Source organism: Marmota flaviventris, chromosome 18, assembly GCF_047511675.1.
Source record: "Marmota flaviventris isolate mMarFla1 chromosome 18, mMarFla1.hap1, whole genome shotgun sequence".
NCBI classification, from domain to species: domain Eukaryota; kingdom Metazoa; phylum Chordata; class Mammalia; order Rodentia; family Sciuridae; genus Marmota; species Marmota flaviventris.
The window spans coordinates 50,451,747-50,478,678 of record NC_092515.1 but is presented as its reverse complement, the minus strand read 5'-3'; the positions used below and the strand labels follow the sequence as shown (position 1 = coordinate 50,478,678).

Here is a 26,932-nt window from a genome sequence, read left to right as displayed (position 1 = left end):
AAAGGAAAAAATCTTTATGAACTTAGGTTAATCAGAGTTCACACACAACAAGGAATTAAAGAAAAACTCGATGAACTCGACTTTATAAAATTTAAAACTTTCACTCTTGAAAAGACACTATTACGAAAATAAGGTAAGCCACAGGAAGAAAAAATAATCACAATATATTTCTGATAAAGGATTTGTATTCAGAATATATAAATTATACAACTCAATAAGACAATATTATTTTTAAATGGATAAAAGATTTGAATAAACACTTTTCCAAAAAAAGATACACAAATAACCATAAGCACATAAAAAGATGTTTAGTATCATTAGTTAGCAAGGAAAATTAAAATCACAATGAGATACCACTCCATACCATTAGAATAGCTAAAATTAAGACTAGACATACCAAGTATCAATGAAGTTGTTCACAGGAATAAAAATGGTTCAACTACTTTGGGAAATAGTTTGATAGTTTCTTATGAAGTTAAACATACATTTAGCGTATGATTCAGCAAATCTGCTCAGTATTTACCTAAGAGAAGAATTTACACATGAGTAATGAAAATTATATACTCTCCAAAACTCATCTGCTCCATGAAGCTTCATTTATAATTTCCAAGAACTGGAAACAAGCCAAATGTCTATATACAGGTGAATGGACAATGGTGTGTTCACATAATACAAAGCTTCTCAGAATAAACCAATACACAATATAAACATGCTGCTGAGCAAAAGAAGAAAGCACAAGAGAGTACATACTGTATGGTTTCATTTATATGAAACTCTAAGAAACACAAACATGACCTATACTAATGAAGAAGAGATCAATGATGACCTGACTTAGGGCAGGGATAGGGACTGATTCGAAGGGATGGAAGGAAACCTTTTGGAGTGACATAAATGTTTGTGATGCATATATGCACTTCTCAGAATTCAATAAACTAAAATTCACATTTAAATAGGCATTTTTATTGTATGTATTTTATACCTCATTAATGTTAAGAAAATAAAAATAGCCAGCAATGTGGTGCACAAAAATAATCCAAGTGTTTTGGGAGGCAAAGGAAGGAAGTTCCCAACTTCTAAGCCAGCCTGGGCAACTAGACCCTGTCTCAAAACAAATAATAAAGCAGGGGACAGAGTTCTGGGGATGTAGCTCAGTGGTAAAGCACCCCTGTGTTCAATCTCCAGCACAAAAAAAAAGAAAAATGAATCAAGCATGTTGTCATGGTTTGAATATGAGGTGTTACCCAAGAGCTCATGTGTAAGACAATGCAAGAAAGCTTAGAGGTGAAATGATTGGGTTATGAGAACCGTAACCAATCAGTGAACTAATTCATTGATAGGGATTAATTGAGTGGTAACTAAAGGCAGGTACGGTATGACTGAAAAAGGTGGGTCATTGGGGTCATGCCTTTGAGGAATATATTTTGCTCTCTTGAGCTTCCTCTATCACACTCTTCAGACACAATGTTCCTCATCACGAACCCCAAGGAAAGGAGTTGGCTGTCTATGAACTGAGAACCTCTGAAACCATGAGCCCCAAAATAAACTTTTCTTCCTCTAACATTGTTTTTGTTGGAGCTTTTAGTAAAAGCAGCAAAAAAGCTGACTAAAACGCATGCCTTGTTATACCAACTACTTGGGAGACAGGAAGAATACAAATCTGATGACAGCCTGGGCAACTTAACACAAACCCTGTCTCAAAAATAAAATAAAAAGAGATGGTAGTGTTGCTCATTGGCAAAGCTCTTTCATAGCATGAGCAAGACACCTGGCTTCAATCTCCAGCACCACCATTCAAAAAAAAAAAAAAAAAAGTTTTCTCTGCTAAAAAAATAACATTTCTCTACTTCTCTACAAAGACTTCAATGATTCTACCAAAAAAAAAAAAAATTAGAAAAGGCTTAAATCTAGTCCCAGAACATATAATCCAACAGGAAAAGAATCGTAAGAGTTTAAGCTAGCTGAGAGGAAAATAATTCTCAGCTATCAGTCAAAGAATCACAGAAGTACAGTTCATGACACTAACTGTTTATGGAGGAAGTGGAGGATCCACGCTGTTAACTACTTGTACAAGGTCACAGAGTTAGTTACTGGCCTGACTCACCTCTTAATTCCCCAACAGCACTCTTCCTCCAATACTAGTCTGCTCCTACTTTAGAGAAAAGCAGTATTTTTTTTTTCCTTTAGCAGTTACTACTACCACTTGATATCTTTATGGATCGCCAAACAATAATAGGCAAAGATGAAAAACAGGTTAGTTAATATGGCAAAATTTGGGCATATATACAAAACACAATCTACCATCAAAACTGAACAAGTTCTGTGCATGCCTGTAATCCCAGTGGTTCAGGAGGCTGAGACAGGAGGAAAACAAGTTCAAAGCCAGCCTTGGCAACTTAGCAAGATTCTAAGCAATTGAGTGAAACCCTGTATCTAAATAAAATACAAAAAAGGGCTAGAGATGTGGCTCAGTGCTTAAGTGTCCCTGAGTTCAATCCCTGGTACCAAAAAAATCCTGAACAAGTTCTGGATCCAGAGAAGGTGCAATCAATGCATTCCACCCCTTCTTCCCCTCTAAATGCAACTGTAAGTCCTGAATAAAATGCATACCATAATACTTGAAGACTGTGAAAGTAAATAAATGACAGCAATTGAAGAAAGTACAATTTTAAGTTCCACTTAACTGGCAAGAAATCATCATTTTTTTCTCCAATTTTGACCAGCCTGGATCCAAAAGCAACCCCAAAACCCATGCTCATTGGATAGAGAAAGAAGGAGCTCTAGGAAAAACCCTCTCTTGCTGGCCCAAGGAGCAGGAAAAGGAAGACCAAGGACAATGGAGTAAATTCTCTTTGGGCTTTTTGTTTTTTCCTTTCCTCTTCCCTTCACAGCCACTCCTACTGGATACTACAACAGTGGTGGCTACAGCAGAAAGCAAAGGCAGTAACAGCCACCGCAGGCACCTAAAAAAAACTGGGAGAGAAAAACTTTCTCTGACCAGTGGAGCTGCGATCCCAAAAGTATTGGGTAAATCACTTTCTTTTCCCTTCCCTTTGTCTCTTTCTTTCTCTAGCCTCCCATTGTGTGATAAAAGGATGAATTCACCAAAAAACATAACTGAACTGTTAAAATGCACCTAACAAAGCAGACGCAATGGTGCATGCCTATAATTCCAGCAACTCAGGAGGCTGAGGCAGGAGGATCCCAAATTCAAGGTCTGACTCAGCAATTAAGCAAGGTCCTAAATAACTTAATGAAAACTTGTCTCAAAATGAAAATTAAAAAGGGCTGGGAGTGTAGCTCAGCATCCCTGGGTTCAATCCCCAGTACCAAAAAAAGAAAAAGAAAGAAAGAAAATTTAATAATACTGAAAAACTTCAGCCAGACAACACTGTAAAAAAGAGAAACAGAAATCCCTAGTGTTTTAGTCAGCTTTCTCGCTGCTGTGCTGAAAGACCCAACCAGAACAACTGTAGAGGAGAAAATATTTATTTTGAGGGCTCTCAGTTTCAGAGGTCTTAGTCCACAGAAGGCTAGATCCCATTCCTTGGGGCTTGAGATGAGGCAGAACATCATGGTAGAAGAGTGTGGCAGAGGGATGTGGTTCACATGATGATCAGAAAGTGACAGAGATGTCTCCACTTGTGGTATACAAATATATACCCCAAAGCCATGCCCCAATTCCCACCTCCTCCAGCCAAACCCTACCACTTCAATTACCACTCAGTTAATCCATATCAGGGGATTAATTCACTGATTGGGCTAAGATTCTTATAACCCAATCATTTCTCCTCTGAACCTTTTTGCATTGTCTCACATGTGAGCTTTTAGGGAACACCTCACATCCAAACCATTAACACCCAGTATCAGAAATAAAAAGGGATATCACTATAAACAGTAATTAGGTAATATTACAAACAACTTAATGGATATCACAACTGAACATTCATTTGCAATAAAAAGAACTTCACCCTAAATCCTATAGAAATATTATCTCAAAATGGATCATAGAATCCAAAGAGAAAACACAGAACTATAAAACTTTTAAAAGACACAGAAAAAAAATAGATCGCCAGGGTCTGACAGAGTTCTAACAAAGGCACGACAATACAAAAGGAAAAAAAATGAAAAAACTAGACTTCATCAGAATTACAAACTTTTGCACCATGAAAAACACTGTTAAGAAGAAGAGGGCTGGGGGCCGGGGTTGTGGCTCAATGGTGAAGCACTTGCCTAGCCTGTGTGAGGCACTGGGTTTGATCCTCAGCATTACATAAAAATAAATAAATAAAATAAAGGTATTGTGTCCATCTACAACTAAAAATATATTTTTTTAAATATTTATTTTTTAGTTTTCAGCAGGCACAACCTCTTTGTATGTGGTGCTGAGGATCGAACCCGGGCCGCACGCATGCCAGGCAAATGCGCTTACCGCTTGAGCCACATCCCCAGCCCCACTAAAAATATTTTTTAAAAAATAAAAGAAAAAGAGGGCTGGGATGAAGCTCATATTTGACCAAGGACTTGAGTCCAGAATATAAAAAGAACTCTCAAAATGCAACACAGTTCAAACAAACAAACCCAGTTTTTAAAAATGGGTAAAAGACTCAAATGTTTCATTGAAGAAAGAAAGGATGGCAAATAACCACATTTGAAAAGATTCTCAAGTATATGAGGCATCAGAAAAATGCAAATTAAAATCACAACTCAGGCAGGAGGTTAGTGAGTTCAAAGCCAGACTCAGCAAAAGCAAGGTGCTAAGCAACTCAGTGAGACCCTGTCTCTAAATAAAATAAAAAGTAGGGCTGGGAATGTGGCTCAGCGGCCAAGTGCCCAAGTTTAATCCCTGGTATCAAAAAAAAAAAAAAAATCACAATATGATCCCATAGATAACTATTACAATGGCTAAATACCAAGTGTTAGGAGGATGCAGAGCAAATAGAACTCTCAGACATGGATAGTGGGTCACAAAATGGCACTGTCACTCTAGACAAAAGTTGGTAGCTTCTTACAAACTAAAACATACTTACCAAATCACCCACATCCAGAAATTTATCCTGGAGAAATGAAAACTTTAATGTTCACACAACAACCTGTACATGAACTGTCTAGAACAGCTCTGTTCATAACTGCTAAGACCTAAAAACAAAATGTGGTAAATCTTTATTGAAACTATCTAGCAATAAAAAAGGAATACTCTATTACTGCATACCATAGCATAAGTCCCAGATATGTTGAAAGCAACAGTCTTAAAAGGTTACCATTGCTGGGGTGTAGTGATGGCACACTTATAATTCCAGCTACCCAGGAAGCTGAGGCAGGAGGATCACAAATTCCAGGCCAGGCTTGGCAATTTAGCAAGACCCTGTCTCAAAATAAAAAATAAAAAGGGCTGGGGATGCAGCTAAGTGAATTCAATCCCCAGTGGGTGTAGTGGCAGCAGGGGAGTTATCAATGATTATAAATGATTCCATTTATAAGCTATTCTCCAACCCCCACCCAGTACTGGTAACTGAACCCAGGTAGTAGAGTAGGCTAAGAAAGCACTTTACAACAGAGCTACAACCCCAATTCTTCTTATTTTTACACAGGGTCCTGCTAAGTTGCCTACACTGGCCTGTACTCATCCTGTCTCAGCCTTCTCAATTAGAGGCATGCACAACCACTCCTGGTTTCTATGACAATTTTGGGAAGACAAAATTATAATGACAAAAACATGACCAGTGACTGAAAAGGAACCACAAGAAAAACATTTTTTGAGATGGTGGAATAGTGTGTCCTAATTGTGATTACATAAATCCATACATTTGTTCGAACTCATAACTGTACCCAGAAAAAAACAACTTAACTATATCTTAATTTACAAATTAAAGTCCTTTAAAAAGTAAACATTAAGCCAGGCTCAATGATGCACACCTGTAATCCCAATAATTTAGGAGGCTGAGTAGAAGGATTACAAATTCAAGGCCAGTATCAGCAATTTAGTAATATCCTTTCTTTTTTCTTTTTATTTATTTATTTTTAAATAAATGACAGCAGAATGCATTACAATTCTTATTACCCATATACAGCAGTTTTTCATATCTCTGGTTGTATAAAAAAAGTATGCTGACACCAATTCCTGTCTTCATACATCACTTTGGATAATGATGTCCATTACATTCCATCATCCTTGCTAACCCCCTGCCCCTTTCTTTTCCCTCCCACCCTTCTGCCCTAACTAGAGTTTGTCCATTCCTCCCATGCTCCTCCTCCCTACCCCACTATGAATCAGCCTCCTTATATCAGAGAAAATATTCGGCATTTGTTTTTTTGGGGAATTGGCTAACTTCACTTAGCATTATCTTCTCCAATGCTACCCATTTACCTGCAAATGCCATGAATAAATGTTGGCAAGGATGTGGGGGAAAAGGGACACTCATACACTGCTGGTGGGACTGCAAGTTGGTGTAGCCAATATGGAAAGCAAGATGGAGATTCCTTGGAAATCTGGGAATGAACCACCATTTGACCCAGCTATCCCACTCCTCAGTCTATACCCAAAGGACTTAAAATCACCATACTACAGGGATACAGCCAAATCAATGTTTACAGCAGCACAATTCACAATAGCTAACTGTGGAACCAACCTAGATGCCCTTCATTAGATGAATGGATAAAAAAAAAAAAAAATGTGGCATATATACACAAAGGAATTTTACTCAGTAGTAATATCCTTTCTCAAAGTAAAAAATTTTAAAAGGAGCTAGGATGAAGTTCAATGGTAGAGTGCTCCTGGTTAAATCCATAATACAAAAAAAAAAAAAAGTAAACATTAAAATCCCTTCAACTAAATAAGTATGTCCTGATAAGTTATAAAATATATACCTGTCCAGGCATGGTGGCGCATGCCTATAATCCCAGGGGCTCAGGAGGCTGAGACAGGAGAATATCGAGTTCAAAGCCACCCTTAGTAACAGCGAGGTGCTAAGCAATTGAGACCCAGACTCCAAATAAAATGCAAAACAGAGCTAGGGAATGTGGCTAAGTGATCAAGTGCCCCTTATAAACAAAATATATACCTGGGACTAATGAGAGTTATAATTGTTCTAACATGCTTAAAGGTCTATTTTAACCATTAGTGAAATGACACTTTACTACAAAATCTTGAAAAATCTTGTTATATGTAGTGGTATATTAAGATATAGGCATATTGTTAGGCAAGAACTGACTGAAACCTTTTCTCCTCTAAGTTGTGTTCGGTATATTGGTCACAGTGAAAAAATTCAACAAATGTTTGCTGAGCCTTTTTGTCAATGCCAGACATTCCACTAGGTACTAGGAACTGGTAAGGGCTTAAGAACTCAAAAATCTAGTGGAAAAAAACAGGGTCTTACAATTCCAGTCTTATGATAAAAAGAAACAGAAACTGCTGATCAATGACCAAAAAAACCTTACATTTATAAGTCAACTTTTGTCCTGGCCAAGCTAGTTTAATATATGACCTTTTTTCTGTTGTGAAATTGACTGCTTTTTGGATCAACCCAACAACTCAAAATCCCAATTCTAGAAAGAGCTCTTCAGACTAGTACAAGTCTACAATCTCTCCTCTAAAAACCTTTAAGGCAGAATTCAGAATTTTTCAAATTTTATAAAGGTAACACAGGATATATACTATATATAGCATAAGCGGCCCACTGTGTCTAAAACAGCACTTTAATTATCAAATGATATTTCCGCAGCAACCAATATGAATAGTTAAAACTGAAAGAAATACTACAAATAGTTTTTGCTTTGTTTTGGTGCTAGGAATTTGATACAAGGGACCTCTACCACTAAATTACACACCAGCACTTTATTTTTTAGAGACAAGATCTCACTAAATTACACAGGCTGGCCTCAAATTTGCCATCCTTCTGCCTCAGCATCCCAAGTGGCTGGGATTACAAGTATGTGCCACAGCACTTGTTTACAGATTCTTGTAAGTCAGATTTTAAACCAAAAGAAGTACAAAAAAACTCCTAATTCTCAGTGTTGCTGATTTTGTTTTTTAAACTCAGAACTGAGACAAGTGATGTGTGCTGACAGCTAAACATGATAATCCTTTGGTAAAAATCACCTGGGCTTGAATCCCTGCTCCACCACTTGCTAGCTCTATATCCTTCAGTAAATGACTGAAACTCTCAGACCTTCTGCTTTTCTCATCTGTCAAATGGGAAGAGTACCTATTTCAAAGGATTGTTACAAGAATTCAGTAAGAATAAAACGGGGCTGGGGTTGTGGCTCAGTGGTAGAGAGCTTGCCTAGCATGTGAGGCACTGGGTTCGATCCTCAGCACCACATAGAAAAATAAATAATTAAATAAAGTTATTACATCCAACTACAACTAAATATTAAAAAAAGAAGAAGAATAAAACAGGCATGGCTCACATCTGTAATCCCAGCAACTCAGGAAATTGAGGCAGAAAGATCACCAAGTTCATGGACAACTTCAGCAATTTAGGAAGACTCTAACTCAAAATAAAATGGTCTGGGGATGTAGCTCAGTAGGAAAGCACCCCTGGGAGCTCAATCCCCAGTACCAAAATACAAAATAATTTATAATAGAAAAGAAAAAATAATTGGGGCTGGGGTTGTGGCTCAGTGGTGGAGAGCTTGCCTCGCATATGTGAGGCACTAGATTCAATCCTCAGCACCACATAAAAATAAATGAAGATATTGTATCCATGTATAACTAAAAAAAAAATTTAAAAAAAGAAAAAAGAATTCAATAATTGAGTTATAATGCAAGAAAATAATTCAATAATACACGTAAAATTCAACACAGTGCCTAACACATAGTTAAGCACTAAACAGATATTGTCCATTATGTTGGCTAAACTATCTCCAGATAAGTTATCTTGAGCAAAAAAGCAACTGCAGAAAAATATACAGTATTGCTTATAAATATTTAAAAGAACTTTTTTTTTAAATTTAGTTGTAGATGAACACAATACCTTTATTTTATTTATTTATTTATTTTTATGCGGTGCTGAGGATCAAACCCAATGCCTCACACGTGCTAGGTAATCACTCTACCGCTGATCCACAACCCCAGCCCCAAAGAAAATATTCCTTAGAGAAAAGAACAGAAGGAAATAAAAACATTCATGGCAAAACCCAACACAGTGGCACATCTAGAAGAGAAGGGAATATGATCAGGACAAAGCAAGATACAGGACAGTGGTAATGTTTTATTTCTTACACCTGATAGTGGATGAATAAATGTTTATTATTATTCTCCATGTTTATATCTGAATATTTCATATTAAATTCAAACATCTAATCTATGTAAATGGATGTAGACCACATAATCTGGAAAACATCACCTACTTGCTTTTGCTGGTAGTTTGAGGATTTTTTTTTGGGGGGGGGAGTTCTTACTTGTTTCGCAAAATACAAAAAAAAAAAAGCCATGGGGGCTGAGGAATCAGTGATATTGCACCTAGCATGCTCAAGGCCCTGGGCTCAATCCCCACAACCAAAACTATAAAAATAAAAAAACAAATGATTTCTTAACATATGACACCTATCATAAATAACAATCCTTTTTAAAAAAATGGTATATGAATATATATATATACACACAACATATATATGCTATATATATAGCAATGACTCAACTATATAGATCACATTTTTATGATCTCAAATAGCCAATATAGAGATGATCACATCAGCAAACTAAAACACCTATTTTACTCCAAATAGAGGTTCTCTTTCAGTTTGTTCTAGAAAAGAAACTACAAATTAGAAAACTGGAAAGGAAAGTGGGGCCAGAATATAGATATTGCTTTCAGAAAGGACACTTAAATAATTAAAAATGTCACCTAATAGCTAAGGAAGTAACAAAAACAGCAGCAAAAATAAATAAATAAAAACCTATAGAGCAGAAACAAGCATTTTAAAAATATAGTCTGAACATGCATCTATGAATAAGTCAAAATGAAGCCCCCTATTATGTAAAACTATAATGCACTAATAAAAACAATATAGATAGTCTGAGGCTAGCAAAAAACATTCAATTCCTCCTAAGGTTCGAAGAGCACCAATAAATCACAAAGAGAACCATAATGTAGTTGTTAGAATTAAGACTTCAATTCATCAAGAAATTGTTAAGGGGCTGGGGATGTGGCTCAAGCGGTAGCACGCTCGCCTGGCATGCGTGCGGCCCGGGTTCGATCCTCGGCACCACATACAAACAAAGATGTTGTGTCCACCGAAAACTAAAAAATAAATATTAAAAAATTCTCTCTCTCACTCTCTCTGTCTCTATCACTCTCTCTTTAAAAAAAAAAAAAGAAAAGAAAAGAAATTGTTAAAATACAATTAACAGTTAACATTTAATGCAGAGGAGGAAAACCCAAATACATAATTGTATCTACGGTAATCAATTTACACAAATTGTGTAATTCAAGCCAGGCACAGTGGTCAACATCTGTAATCCCAGAAGCTCACGAGGCTAAACAGGAGGACTGCAAGTTCAAGGACAGTCTCAGCAACTCAGTGAGGCCCTAAGCAACTCATTGTGACCCTGCCTCAAAATAAATAAATAGGTAGAAACGTAGCTTGGTAGTACCCCAGGTTTAATCGCCAGTATCAAAAAAAAAAAAAAAAGAGTGTAGTTCAAATATTTTATGCCTTGACAATTTAACTACATGACCAAAAGACTAAGAAAGATGTCATGTGTTTCTGTTAATTTCTCCATTTATATCTAAACATTTACATTTAGTATTTCAATGGTCAATGTCTAACTGATCCATATTTTTTATTATGGCTTGTACACTTTATCAAAAATATTTTTGCCAGATGCAGTGATGTACACCTATAATCCCAAGTTACTCAGGAGGCCAATACAGAAGGATCACAAGTTCAAGACTCCTCAGCTACATAATAAAATCTTATCAAAACAAAATTAAGTTTTTTTTAAAAAGTATTGATGCAGCTGAGAGACAGAACACTGGCCTAGCATATGTCAGGTCCTGCATTCAATCCCCAGAACCATAATAATAACAATATTTATAACAATAGTAATCCTGTCTTATTTCTAAAAACAAATAATAAAAAGTAAAAATACTCAGAATAAGGACAAAAACGAAACATAGAAAGATTAAAAAATCTGATTTGTTAAGCCAAAAAGATTATAGATAAACTTATTTCAACTTTCATTAATGGTTATATAAACAATGATGAAATTGCTCGGCACAGTGAGCACACTTGTAATCCTAGTGACTTGGGAGGCTGCAGCAGGTGGATAACAATTTGAGACCAGCCTGGGCAATTTAGCAAAGCCCTAAGCAACTCAAAGAACCTGTCTCAGAATAATAAATTAAAGGGCTGGAGATGTGGCTCTGGGGTAAAGTACCTCTGGGTTCAATTCCCAGTACCAGAAAAAAAGAAAAGAAACTACAAAGGGAAAAAGAAAGTGTAAAATTCAGTTTCACACTGATTTATAGGCCGGGCACAGTGGCCCATGCCTATAATCCCGGCAACGTGGGAGACTGAAGCAGGAGGACAGCAAGTTCAAAGCCAGCCTCAACTTAGCAAGGCCCTAAGCAATTTAGCAAGGCCCTGCATCTAAATAAATATTTTTTTAAAATAAAGTGGGCCTGGGATGTAGCTCAGTGGTAAGTGTCCCTGGGTTCAATCCCTAGTGCCCCCCCAAAAAAAATTCATTTTAGAAAAATTTCTATGCAAAATAGTTAAATAAAATTATGTTTTGGGCTGGGACTGTAGCTCAGTGGCAGAGCACTTGCCTAGCATGTGTGAGGCACTGGGTTTGATCCTTAGCACCACATAAAAATAAATAAAATAAAGGCATTCTGTTAATCTACAACTACAAAAAAAAATTTTAATTAGGTTTTAGTGCTTAAACTAAATGAAATTACTTTAAATACTGAAATAGTAACCAGAATTACAAATACTAAAAAAAAATTAAAAAGTAGAAAAACTCTCATTGCATATATTTAAATTCTCCTAAATTTATACTCAAAATGGAAGGTATGGCTATTTTCCAAAATCTATACAAGGGGCTGGGGTTATGGCTCAGTGGTAGAGCGCTTGCCTTGCACCTGTGAGGCACTGGGTTCAATCCTCAGCACCACATATAAATAAATAAAGATACTATATCCATCTACAACTAAACAAAAAAAAATTTAAATCTATACAAATACCTTTAGGATAAAGATTTTCCACAACGGAGCATGTTTGTAATCCCAGTGACTCAGGAGGCTGAGGGAGATGTTCAAAGCCAGCCTCAGCAACTTAGCGAGGCCCCAAGCAATTTAGCAAGACCCTGTCTCAAAATAAATATTTAAAAAAGGTTGGGATGTGGCTCAGTGATTAAGTATCACTTGGTTAGATTCCTCATACAAAAATTTTAATAAAGATATCCCTTATTAGAGCAATACTATTCTTAGGCCATGACTGCCTTTTTTCTTTGAAATACTCATTTTCTCACTCATATAAGTTCCCCAAGTATAGATCCTTGTCTTTTCATTCTGGTATCCTCCTTACCTATAAAAGCAGAAACTCAATAAATACTGTATTTATTAATCCAAAATGCTAAAAGAGTCCTAACTAAAGAAAATCAAGTAAAGCTGTACTGGCTACTCACCAACAGCTATGGCAAAAATCAGGTAAGACTCACCCCAGTGCTCTATTGTACCTGGCCCAGATAACTGTCTAATTCAGAACTCTACATGCTCTGAGCTCTGAGCTCCTGACAGCCAACAGCCATGAACACAAAACCAAAAAAAGGGTTCCTAGTGCTGTGAGGTCACCTCTAAACCTAAAAGCATTTGAGTTCTAAATTAAAAAACAAATTAAAAAAGTAATTTCAACATTAAAAGCATCTTTCTTGCTAAACAATGATGAAAAAAGGACTCAACTAAAGGAATTCAACTTCAATTTTTGCCACTGACAATATTCTGTAATATTCGGTCATAGATTTATAAATATGGCTGAGAAAATTCAAGAGACAACCTAAGTTAATGGTAGGCAGAATCCTTCTAAGAAGTTACCGGCATTCCTTCCTGCAGTCTCCACATGGCCTGTATTTTTATATCATGAGCCACACAGAACCCCTATAACAGATTTTTATTCACATGAATATCTAATTTGCTTTAACACATTTATAATTTACAAAATATCATGCTTTTAGATAATGGTTATCATTAAACTAACAGTTTTTCCCCCCCTTCACTGTCTTTGTGGGGGTTGGAGTTCGCAAAGAGTGGCATGGGGAATGAAGAAGATGCACACATTTCCTCAGTATGAAGAAACTTGTTAACAGAAGGGAAATGGTCTACAGAGCAAGAAAGATGGAGAGCAATATTAGCATACTACTATTTGAACAACAGCCGAAATCTGGGAATAAATATTTTGGTCACTGGAGAGGTAGGTACCACTGTGGCACAAGGATAGCTCTTTCTTTCTTTCTTTCTTTCTTTCAGAAAGAGATAGAGAATTTTTTTATTTATTTATTTTTTAAAGTTTCAGTGAACACAACATCTTTATTTCATTTTTATGTGGTGCTGAGGATCGAACCCAGCACCCCGCACATGCCACGCGAGCGAGTTACCGCTTGAGCCACATCCCCAGCCCACAAGGATAGTTCTTACATCAGGTTTAGCCATAGTCTAGAATGATAAAACACTCAAGATCAACCAACTTTATATGCTTTAGCTTCAGGTTCAAAGTACAACTTTCTGATTATTCATCACTATCTCCAGGACCTCAACTTCCAACACCTCCATACAAGGAACAGTGTGCTATGGAAAGCAGACACAAGTAAAAACGAAGCCCTCTTGTGAATTAAAATATTATTATTCTGGGGCTGGGGTTGTGGCTCAGAGGTAGAGCACTGACCTACCATGTGTGAGACACTGGGTTCAATCCTTAGCACCACATAAAAATAAAATAAAGATATTATGTCCACCAATAACTAAAATATAAATATTTTTTAAAATACTATTATTCTTACCCACAAAACAGCAAGTTTTCAGTGGTCTGAAACATCCCTAAGTTAACTATTAAAATGGAACTTCTGGACTTTCAAGACTATAGAATAGGCTTCAGGATATGTGATCACACGGAGACACCAACCACACATCTCTAGGCATCCAGCTGGCATTCCTCTAAGAGGTCTTAAGTTCAATTCTCCCTAAATTGCCACAGTAATTACTTTTATGTTTAATTATTCATCAACAAAATTCACCAAAACAGATTTTTTAAAAAATAAGATACATGTAAATGCAAACATGCTACTGAATGATCCAATAGTCTTAAGATGCACAAAAAGCAATAAAGCCAAGAAAATGATATGCAAACAAGATAAACATCTAATTTGACATTAAGAAAGAAATTTTTCACTCTTCCAACCCTAATGTTATCACAAAAGATGTCCTAAACTTAAGAAGTGCCATCAACTTCTCAAAAAATTTAAGTTTTGTAAAGAGCCAAAAGGTCTAGTAAACGTGGAGGGTTATCTGTGTTTATTGGTGCATTATAGTTGATTTTCAGAACTCAAATGCCTTTTAAAACTCTCCATATTTTCTGACATCTTTCAAGTAATGAACACATAACTTACGTAATAAAACTTGCTTTAAAAATTTAAACAAACTATCAAAAACCATAAGAATTAAAGCAAAATCATAAACTATGAAACAATGTCATTCATCTCAAAAGACTTTCTAAAATCTGTTAATTCTGGATACACAGGGGTTGGGGAAAGGTTGTCCACAGAAAACAAGGACAGTATAATATTCATTTTTAGAATTAAGATGTCACTCAGTGACAGTACTTATCTAGCACACCTAACCAAAAAGAAAAAAATCACGTTTCTGATATTAACTAATTAGAAATAAAGGGGAAAGTTATATTAACAACAGTTGTCAAAATAAAATACCTAGAAAAGTTTAGTAAGAAGGAATTATACAAAAAAAATTATGAAATATATAAAACATGTATTGAAAGTCTTTTAAAAAGAAAAATTATCTTCGTTAACCTCCAAAAATTAATGTATAAATACAGCATAATCACAAGCAGTAAGCTTTGAGATTTTCAGAACTCAAAAACATTATTTTCAATCAATATATATACAAGAATGAATACTTAAGAATAGTCAAAAATGAAAAACTACAGTGATAGTTTTTTTTTGGAGGGGGGGGGTATTTGGTTGGTTGGTTTTTTTCAGTACTGAACCCACGGGTTCTCTACACTCAGCTACATCCCCACCCCTTTTTATTTTGAGATAGGGTCTCACTAAGCTGCCCAAACTAGCCTTGAGTTTATAATTCTCCAGCTTTAGCCTCCCAAAATGCTGAGATTACAGATGAGCCCACAGCGCCTAGCTTGATAGAAGCTTTTCTTAACAAAAAGTAACTTTCTACAAATTTATTATATCAAAACAAGGACTGGGGGGCTGGGATTGTGGCTCAGCGGTAGAGTGCTCGCCTAGCACAGGCAGGACCCAGGTTCAATCCTCAGCACCACATTAAAAATAAAGGCATTGTGTTGTGTCCATCTACACCTAAAAAATAAATAAATATTAAAAAAAATAACAAGGACTGGGGATGTTGCTCAGTGGTAGTGCATTTGCCTCACATGCAAGAGACCATGGTTCCATCCCCAACACCATAAAAATAAATAAACAAATAAATAATAATTTTTAAATTATTTTAAAACAGTAAAACAAGGGTACAGGATGAGAAAAACAAAACAACTAAAAAGAACAAACATACATGGAAACACAGCATATAACAAGTGGCATTTAATTCACTGAGGAGAATGGTTTGTTTAGTCTTGGCCTAGCAGCCTGTCTATATAAAGCTAAATCATGTAAGAGACTCCTTGCCTCATACCATGTAAATGTAAACTCCTGATGAATAAATATACTGTTTATTTTTTTAAACCCCATGGTTAAAAAGAATATTTAAGGCAACATTTGTATATTCTTGGTATGGAAGAGACTCTCCTAAGTAGCACAGTTTCAGAAGTCATAAAGGAAAAGAGGGGTATATATGACTACTTTAAAACATCTAACACAAGATCAAAAGAAAAATGAAAGACAATACAGTTATACTCTGTGGGAGACCAACCTTGCACATGACTGGGTCACACTCCCCGGCTGGGTGCTGAGGCGCTCAGTCACAGAAATGTGGCAGAGCTTTCCCCACCCTTCTTGGGTTCGAGGGTAGGTGTCTCATGCATGGGTGTGTCTTGTTACAGCCCCATGGGTGAAGCTATGCTCACCTGTTCCTTGGTAATATAACCCCTTGCCCTGTTTAGGATAGAATCTTCCATGGAAGTGCCTTTTGTTTGTCCCCTACTCTTACTGTGCCTTAGGTGTCAACCTGCTGACAGTGGACATCATGAAGATAGACTCAGCCCCCTGAAACCTGACCCCTTGCCTCATTTGAATAGTTTCTCCTCAATAAAAGGGGTCAGCGTATGCTCTCACTCTCTCTCTTCCTGCGGACCCTTAAGGTCAGAGGAGCCATCACAGCAACCCCAAAGAAAAAGGTATTTGTGTCTCTTGTGTGGTTATTTTGTGCAGCCCAGTTAGCCCAGTTCAACTGAGTAACCCCTGAGCCTTTTAGTCGCGAGAACTGAATCCCGGCAATACTCCATTTTTGTATGATGGGTCAAAATGCATTCTACTTTAATATATAACTAATTAGAACAAATTTAAAAAGACAATACATGTGCCATATGACAATATTCCATAAGGTGCTCCAAAGAGATAAAAGGAAAAAAAAGACAGTGGTAGTGGAGCATGCAATGGGGAGACTGAGCCAGGAGGACTGCAAGCTCAAGCGAATCACAAATAGAAGCTCAAGGAGAGCCTTTTTATTTAATTTGAGAGGAAGACCTTGTCTCAAATTAAATAAAAAGGCCTGGGGATACAGTTCAGTGGTTAAGGGCCCCTGGGTTTAACCCCCAGTACCCTCCACAAAAAGAGACAGAAATAACTTCAAAAAGAAATGAACCAAGGACCTGAACAGACAATTCTCAATAAAGAAAATCCAAATAGCCAATAAGCATATCAAAAGAGGCTAGCCCCAGTAAAACTGAAATTAAGACAAAACTGAGGGGCTGGGGCTGTAGCTCAGTGGTAGAGCGCTTGCCTAGCTTATGTGAGACACTGAGTTCACTCCTCAGCACCGCATAAAAATAAACAAATAAAATAAAAGCATTCTGTGCATCTACAAATTTTTTTTTTAAAAAAAAGACAAAACTGAAGCAACATTTGTCATCTAGCAGACTAGTAAAAATTAAATCAAATATTTACATGTAGTGGTGTGATGATACAGAGAACACACTGCTAGTGAAGGTGGAAATTATGACAATCTATTTCAAGAATCATCTGAAAATAATACATTTAAAATATATTTCTGTTAATCCTGAAATCCCACTTTGTAGATTCTAGTCTGTAGAAATGAAAGTATCAGCAAATAAGGTAACATGCATGAGTATATTTATTGAAGCACTATGTACAGTGACATAAATCTGCAAACAATCTAAATGTCCACAGGAAAATAGTTGAACAAGTTATGGTACATCCATGCTATAAATCATATTAGGAAAGTTTAACATATCTGGGACTGGGGATGTGGCTCAAGCGGTAGCGCGCTCGCCTGGCATGTGTGCGGCCCGGGTTAGATCCTCAGCACCACATACAAACAAAGATGTTGTGTCCGCCGAAAACTAAAAAAAATAAATATTAAAAAATTCTCTAAAAAAAAAAAAGGTAGAATTATATTTACTGACCATAACACATCAAGAAAGGTTTAGTATACAGTAATATAATTTGATCTCTTTTGTAAAAAAGAATTCCTATATACACACATTTATATTAGTACAGAATATACAGCAATATATCATGGAGAGAAACACTGAAAGATGCCCATAATCTGGGTAAATTGGTTTAAGAGCAATAATGAAAATGATTGAAGGAAATTAATAAAATCTTCAGGTGTTTTTTTTTTACTTATTACAATGAACAATTACAATTATTATATTATTTTATAGATTTAAAAAATGAAGCCTGACACAGTGGCACACACCTGTGAATCTCAGCAGCTCAGGAGACTGAAGCAGGAAGATCACAAGTACAAAGCCAGCTTTGGCAACTTAGCAAGGCCCTAAGCAACTAGATGAGACCCTATCTTTAAATTAAACATAAAAAAGGGTTAGGGATGTGGTTCCGTGGTTAAGTGCCCCTGGGTTAAATCCCTGGTACCAAAAAATAAACAAAAGATGAATTTAAAAATTTTTTTAAATATCAGAATGATAAAAATAAATTATTCAAACGTAAGAAGGGGACTCAGTAACAAATCAATCAAGTACCATTGTAGGGAAAAAGTTGTAAGTTCCCAACTTATTATTAGTTTCCTCAGCATAATGAATTACATAATATATATTCAAAGATAATGGAAAAAACAGATTTCTTGTAAGCCACCTGAAGCTTTCACTGAGCGAATCACAAATAGAAAAGATTAACATCTATTTATACCCTAAAATTTTCAAAACTAAAAAGATAAACCAGGCGCAGTGGCGCATGCCTGTAATCTCAGTGGCTCAGGAGGTTGAGGCAGGAGTATCACAGGTTCAAAACCAGCACTATTGGGGCTGAGGTTGTGGCTCAGCGATAGAGCGCTCGCCTACATGTGCGAGACCGTGGGTTTGATCCTCAGCACCACATAAAAAATAAAATAAAGATGTTGTGTTCACCAAAAACTAAAATTATATATATATATATATATCATTAGCAAAAGTGAGGCACTAAGCAACTTAGTGAGACCCTTAAATAAAATAGGGCTGGGAATGTGGCTCAGTGGTCAAATGCCCCTGAGTTCAATCCCCAGTACCCCCCACCCAAAAAAAGAAATATTTTCTAAACCAAAAAACAAACTTAACTGACATCAACTCTACGAGCCACTCGCAAATGACCTGCAGTGATTCTCATAACTCAATCAGGAACCTGACTGCTTGAGACTCTACCATGGACCAATTACTATCTGTCAGAGTACCTGAACAATTTTTCCACATTATTTTCACTTATCTATTCTGCAAGGTGACCCCTAAGTGTAAGGCACTATGCAATGTATAGGAATACCATAAATTTGACAGTTCTAGTTCTTTAGAAGCTGGTGGGGGAAAAAAAAGAACAGACAATTCAAATAGTACTCAAAAACTGCTCTGCCCCTTTGCCAGGGTTGCTTGGAGAAAAAAGTACTACACTCCTGTACCCAGAGGGTAGAGAGGAAAAGAAAAATAGAAAAATAAGCATTCCAGGTACAGGCAGAACATGAACAATGAGAATGAAAGAATAATCAAGGAATAGCAAAAAGTTCAGTGTGTGTAAATAAAAATAATATAACCAAATGTTAGTAATATCAAAGTGCAAGCTACTTCCTCATTCTACTTTCTTAAATAATCACCACCACGTATTAAGCTTTCACCATAGAAGAGGTTTCTAAGCACAATTCAAAACTCAAACTCTCACTAGTGGGGAAAAAAATACATTTTTTTTTTGGAGGGGTGGGGGCTTGTCAGGGATTGAACCAAGGAGCACTTAACCACTAAGCCACATCCCTGCCCCTTTGTATTTTGAGAGAGGGTCTCACTACGTTGCTGAGATTGAACTGGAATGAGATTGCTTCAGCCTTCGGAGTCACTGAAATTACGTGTATGCACCCCCATGCTCAGCAAAATATGCACTTAAAAATCACATATATTGGGTACTACTAGAAAAAAATAATTCTTACAATAAAGTTCTTTCCCTTCAACAACCATATCAAAACTTAATATTTACAAAGATTCAATTAACTCTACACAGTGTACCTAATTATTTTCAGTTAGTTTTCCCCCAACCAATCATCTTAAACCAGTATTTTTATCATATTTTAAAACAACTATGTTTTAAAATTTTTCAAAATGTAGGAAGGAGGGGCTGGAGTTGTGGCTCGGTGGTAGAGTGCTCGCCTAGCTTGTGTGAGGCCCTGGGTTCGATCCTCAGCGCCACGTATAAATAAAGATATTGTGTACAACTACAACTAAAAAATAAATAAATATTTTTAAACATGTAGGAAGGAATCAAATCTTTCACACAGATTTTTTTTAAAGTAATTTAAAAAATAGCTTCTCTTTCTTTTCTTCCTCTTGAAACTGCACAATTTCTCAAGTGAGATTTAGGAAATAGCTTCACTAACCTGAGTTGTAAAAGCACTAATGAAGCTTTGTTTGTTGTACAGTTGTATAATCATTTACAAAAATTAGCTCTTATAACCAATTAATGTATATAATACATTCATTATATACAAACATTGTATAAAGAAGAGGGCAAAAAGTGATTTCGTAGTTCCAAAGATCTCAGCATCACATCTTTCTCAAATTTGCTTATCCCAGAAATCCACAACATTAACCTTGAAACCTGACTAGCTGAAAAGCCTGAGCACAGTACTGATGCCCAGTACTACAGGAGTACAAAAAGATATAACAAAGCAAAGCAAACGCCTAGCACGTTGCATGGAGACTACTGTGCCATTAACAATAAAGAAAAGGGGTAAAAACTACTTATCTTTAAGATATCTTTAATTATTCAGAGTACAAGGATCACATATATTTTCTCCATCTTTTAAAACACTATGATTTTTCAGGATATAAACTCCCAAGGCAACATGGTCGCAATAATCATAGTGGCATTGAGGGTAGGGCAAAGTCTTGGAATCAGCCTAACCACCTAGCAATAGGGGAATAGACATCTAAATAAATTATGATTTATGATAAAAAATAAATAAATAAATAAAACACTATGATTTTTCCTTTCTATTTTTCATTAACATTTATAACACTAATTTTATTTATCCAATGGTCTGAATTAAAAAACAAAGGCAAAACTTCCAAGTACTTAATGAAAAAGCATTTTTCATTTCAATCATCTTAACCTAAACCTTGCCCTTTTATACTACAGTGTTAGCTAATGTTGACTCAACAAGTTTGTGAGCTGATTCCCCCAACACCCACTTCTGGACCCTTCAAACTTTGACAGGTTTGTTCTAGTAACCAGAACTCATGCCAAATTAAGTGTTTTGTGTTACTCCTTCAGTGAAGAAAATAAATTCACATTTTCAAAGTAGAAATGAAGGCTCTTTTCCCTTTCCTGACTTCAGTCAAATAAAATTTATACACAAAAAGACACCTGGAAAAATTCTAATACATTTTTTTAAAAGATAATGATTTTCAAAACTTATAAACCATGAAACATGAGATTATATAAATCAATATTTTCCCTTGATTTTAAAATTCCTTGCTACTTTATAAATATTATCCTGCAAAAGAAAATGAATGAGATGAAAGAAAACCAAAATCAAGAGCTGAAAATTCATAAAGCAGTGAAAGATTAAATTACAAACACCTAAAACAGCTAAACAAGTTTCTGATATCTGAGGAAAGCTAATATTTTTAGATTTTTCTAAGCTAAATCTAAAGAAAAGAGTTGTAAAGTTTTGATATTAAATCCTGCTGTATACACAAATTTTAAACATCCCCATCATATGCAAATAAAGGGATTAAGCATTGGGACAATCCATTTTGATATGTGGACTCCCAAGTCAATTTTCTTAATTAAAAATAATCCTTTGAGGGGCTGGGGTCATAGCTCAGTGGTACAGAACTTGCCTAACATGTGTGAGGCACTGGGTTCGATTCTCAGCACCACATATAAATAAATAAAAATCCATCAACAACTAAAAATATATATATTTAAAAATAATAATAATAAAAATCCTTTGAGCCAGGTGCAGTAACCTGTAATCCCAGCAGCTCAGGAGGCTGAGGGAAGAGTATCACAGGTTCAAAGCCAGCCTCAGCAAAAGTGAGCCTCTAACCAACTCATAAGACCCTATCTCTAAATAAAATACAAAATAGGGCTAGGGATGTGATTCAATGATCGAGTGCCACTGAGTTCAATCCCAGGTACAAATAAACATATCCTTTGAAAACATTCAACTTGTTGAAATTGCATAGTTTTTATGATTCATTAAACTTGGGGTTTGGTTTTGTTTGCCCATCACTGACTTTGAAAACTCCTTTTTAAAAATTAATGGGCTGGGGCTGGCCTCAGCAGCTGCACACCTGTCTGGCATGTGTGAAGCACTGGGTTCGATTCTCAGCACTGCATATGAATAAATAAAATAAAGTCTATCAACAACTAAAAAAAAAAAAATTAACACTCCAATGAAATATCACCAAGGCATCACTGGCAATTGTGTACTTTACAGTTTCACTTTGTTCACCATCATATGCACAATTGCTGTGAGTAAAACAGATAGGATCAAGAACAAGTAAGTGCTCCCAAAAGAAAATGAATGGAAGTCTCCTGAACACTAATTTTAATTGTACATGCAATTCCCAACAAATTTAGACAAAGTTAGACATCCACATGAGCTAAACAGAACTTTGCTATTAATTTGTTAAGGCAAAAAGATACTTTCTCAAAGTAAACTTCAAAGTACCTACGAATGGCTTTTAAATACTAGTACATTATTCTATAACATGAACCGAGTTAAACAACCACCTGACAGCTCTTACAATACCTTGTTTGAAAAGTGTTATTCAGAACATCTCATTAGTACTAGAAGGAAATAGTAAATGAGTGAGTAGTCCATAAGAACTCAGGATTTGACGGTTCTTTTAAAGCAAAAGGGAAAACTGCAGTTTCAGAGTTAATACACTGGCAATACTAGTATCTAATAATAATATACATATTTGAAGGCTCGCTTAAACAGATACCAAAAACACGAAATATTTATGCTGAAAATATTCCGCCTACCGAGACATCATATGACCTGTAAAGGGATTATCTATACTCTCACTTTATAAGAATAATGAAAATTATTAGAAGATTTGACTCAGTGTTCGTTACAAATTTAAATTGCAATAGTCACTTCACTGTGATCTCTAATAAGCGGTAAAAATTCAGGCTGAGATGAAATACAGGTGATTCAATCACACTCACCTAACCTGAAATGTAGGAAATAATCAGTCGATTATTGTGAAATGCTTTTTATTCAACCATGCTAGACTGCAAACATACTTTAAGAACACAATAAAAGTGATGGGATTATGGGTACCTTGAGGAGTTATATTTTCCAAACCAAAAGTTAAGGTGCATATAATCTGACAAGTACTATGGAGAATAGTGGAAATGAATTACTTGAAATGTAACCACCCCACGAAAAACCAATACATGACGTCAATACGTGTATTTTTTAGAATCGGTCAGCCAAGACCATTACTGTACAAACATCTGAAAATTAAGACAACTAAGAAATTACTCAGTCCTCTCGTCTATTAACTAATTCCTACAGTAACCCAAAAAAGTTACTATTTACGTGAGATTAATATTCTTCACAACTTCCATACTCAGGGATACACGCCGAACATATAAAACTGTCAATTAGTTTTACGAAAAAGCTTAGTGGTCGGTACAGAAAGAAAATACACAGAAGAGAAAACATTTGACAGCTCCTTTCCCCCAAAAGCCATGTAATCTGCTTTATAAACCATTACTGCCCAAGTACACTGGAGCGAGCGGGTCCACGGCTCGCCTCCCCGAGACCTCACAGGGAAGCGTAACCAACCTCTCAGGCAATCAGGAAGATCGGGAGAGTCAGTAGAAACTGACGTCCGCAGGACGAGGAGTTTGAGAGAAGGGTGAACAGCGTAGTCGCAGGGGAGTTGGTTTTTTTGTTTTGTTTTGTTTTTGTTTTTTAAGGCGGTAAACTGGGGAAGAAGTTAGTGGAAAGGATAGAGGGAGGCGAAGCCGAGGTCCGGCTCCCAGAGGACGGCGTAGCACCGACAGACCGCGATTAACTCAGCATGTGGCAATGCCGAGAGTTCCGAGACCTGACCTGAGCACCAGCTACAAGAACGCTGATACGTGGCTGCGAGAGGACACGCGGGGGTGGGGCCCGCCCCGCTAATTCCTGGGCTCCCTGAATAAGCTATCAGAGGAGGATCGCAGCCTGAGAAAGTCAATGAGTTCAAGGAGGCCTGCCCTGGCCCGGCAACGCCACAGCAAGGAACGCTGCTGCGCGCGGAACCTCCGGGTCTGAGGCCTCGGGGTCGGCCCTGAGGAAGTCGGAGCAACCCCTGGAGCTCCCGGCCCCTCCTGGCCCAACCTCTGTCCTCTCTTCTCACCCCCCACAGGCTGGGACCGGACCCCTGGGACTGACAGGAAGCTTCCGGCCATACGCCCGCGGCAGCGGCAGGGTAAAAGAAACAATACGCTCTTAGCGCCGCGAGTGACACTCACCGGCCCGAAACCTCGAATGAAACCAGCAGCTTCGGGGGCGGCGGCAGCAGTGGCAGCAGGAACCGAACATCCAAAATGGCGGCTCCCTCGGCCTCACCACCGCTACTGCAGGCGGAGGGATTCTTAGGAGGAAGGGGGTTTTTAACTAACTTCCCACACTACCTCAATAACTTCGGTCCCTATCTCTCCCTCCTTGTCAATCCTGCGCCCTCTGACTGCAACTCCTCGGGCCTCCCCCCTCGGATTACCCAAGAACTCGGACCCCGCCGAGGACTATTTGCCAACGAGGAGGCGACTGCTCCTGGCAGAGCGACGCAAAGCGTAGCAAGGGTCGGGGCTGTCACTGATGACGCTAGACGCGGCTGCCGAGTCACCGCTGAGATGAGTCTGAGCAAGAAAAATCCGGACTACCCCGGAGACTACGCACTTTGGTTCCGCTTGGAGCGGGAGGGCGGGCGGACTGGCGGGCGGGCTAACCAGGAAGTGGTGTGCCACCTGAAAGGGGCGGAGCTAGGCAGAGAAGCTGAGGTTGTGGGAGAGAAGCAGGTGGGGACCGAACGCTTAGCCAGGCTGAGGAAGAGAATCCCAAACTCGTTCCTTTCACCTTTAAGACCTCAGCTTTCTCTTTAACTTCAAAAACATGCTTCAAAGTCGTCTTGGATTCTATGGTTTTATGGTATCTTTGCAATGAACTTTATGAAAAAAAAAAAAATTAGATGACAAAGCAGAATAGAGGCCAAGCCTAGTCCTGCCCCTCTTGCTTTGGACGGATCACTTAAACTCTCCAAGCCCTGAATTTTCTAGTATGTAAAAAGAGAAGATTTGGACTAATAATAGCTAAAAACTCTTTCAGAATGGGCCTTCTATGACTCCATGAATTAATGACCTGGGCCAAAGAAAATTTGACTAGACCGTTCCTGGCTTGAAAAATAATTACTACCATGTGACAGAGTCTTTTTCACGAGATCTTGGTACATTTAAAGGTGACCGATCTAGACTAAAATCCTTTAGATTGCCAACGAAGTACTCCCAAAAGTAAATGAAACAAAGCACCAGACTGGATACCAAAAAGAACCATATTAACTGCAAATCCCAAATTTAAGACCTGAGTGTCATATACAGGAAGTTGCACTTTCTTCCTTAGGCAATTGCTTTCATGCAGGGATTTCAAAACACTTTACAAAAATTGAACTGGGTGTGCTCAGCTGTATAGTTTTGTCCTTGAACTTCCACGGCATGCCAAAAGACTGGAAAGAAAGGAAGCCAAGGGCATAAAAGGATTTATCAGTTTTTATTATTAAATGTTGATAACACATTGTTCATAAAGCACCTTCATATGTATAATCTAATTTTACCCTCTGGACAACCTCCTGAGACTGTAAATAATTCAGTGTTTTTAAAAATATTTTTTAGACGTACTTTTATTTTGTTCATTTATTTATGTGTGGTGCTGGGAATCAAACCCAGTGCCGTGCCTCACACATGCTAGGCAAGTGCTCTACCACTGAGCCATAACCCTAGCCCAATAATTCAGTTTTATTTATTTTTTTAAATATCTTTTTAAATTGTAGATGGATACAATACCTTTTATTTATTTTTATGTGGTGCTGTGAATTGAACCCAGTGCCTCACACTTGCTAGGCAAGCGCTCTACCACTGAGTTACAGCCTCAACCCATAATTTAGTTTTATAAATAAGGAGATAGAGACTCAGAGAAACTGTGACTTGCTGAAAGTTTCCTTCCCCCACTAGATTTCTGCTATATATAGCCATCTTACATTTTAGAAAATTGTACCCACCAAAACCCCAAACACAAACACAAGGGTGAAATCAACCTAGGGCAAATGGATTGAAAAGAATGATACTTATAGATTCAGACCCTCTTATCCCTCTGCTACACATCAGTACAGTGTAGCTCTAGATCACATGGTTAGTAAATAGAATAACACTAAAATATCATAAGGATGGCAAAATGTGGGTTCCCTTGGGCTGTACCTATGCATGGAACACATGCCAAATTCAGTTTGAGATTTCCATAAAAGAATAGAGGTTGCAAAGCAGAGTTAGTAAGTATTCCATTTGGAATATCACAAAAATTGTTTAGAGGCCAAAATAAAGTGTTTACCATTACAAACCAAAAAGAAAAGAAAACCTTTCTTCTTAAGAAGAGCTTTGCTAGGCTCAGTAGCGCACACCTGTAATCCCAGCCACTCAGGAAGCTGAAGTAGGAGGATTGCAAATTCAAAGTCAGCCTCAGCCATTTAGTAAGGCTCTAAGCAGACCCTGTTTCAAAATGAAAATAAAATGCACTGGGCAAATGGAATATTATTCACCTTTAAAGAACAGTGAAATTATGGCATTTGCCAGTAAATGGATGGAGTTGGAGAATATCATGCTAAACGAAATAAGCCAATCCCCCCAAAAAACCAACGGCTAAATATTTTCTTTAATATGTGGATGCTAATTCACAACAATGCGGGGTACACTAGAGAAGAATAGCGCTACCTTAGATTAGGTAGAGAGAAGTGAAGGGAGGCGAGGGGAGTGGGTATGGGGATAGGAATGATAGTAGAATAAAACAGACAAAAAATTATT

General features: G+C 37.2%; 1 protein-coding gene across 1 annotated transcript in view; it reads right to left on the bottom strand.

Annotated features, from left to right (window-relative positions):
- Nucleotides 1–24,664, bottom strand: part of Ap1g1 (adaptor related protein complex 1 subunit gamma 1) — an 82,195-nt gene extending 57,531 nt beyond the window's left edge. Inside the window, exon 1 of the mRNA XM_027932978.2 lies at nt 24,338–24,664. The gene's annotated coding sequence lies outside the window, so the exon portion shown is untranslated. The remainder of the gene's footprint in view (nt 1–24,337) is intronic.
- Between the last annotated feature and the right edge of the window lie 2,268 nt (nt 24,665–26,932).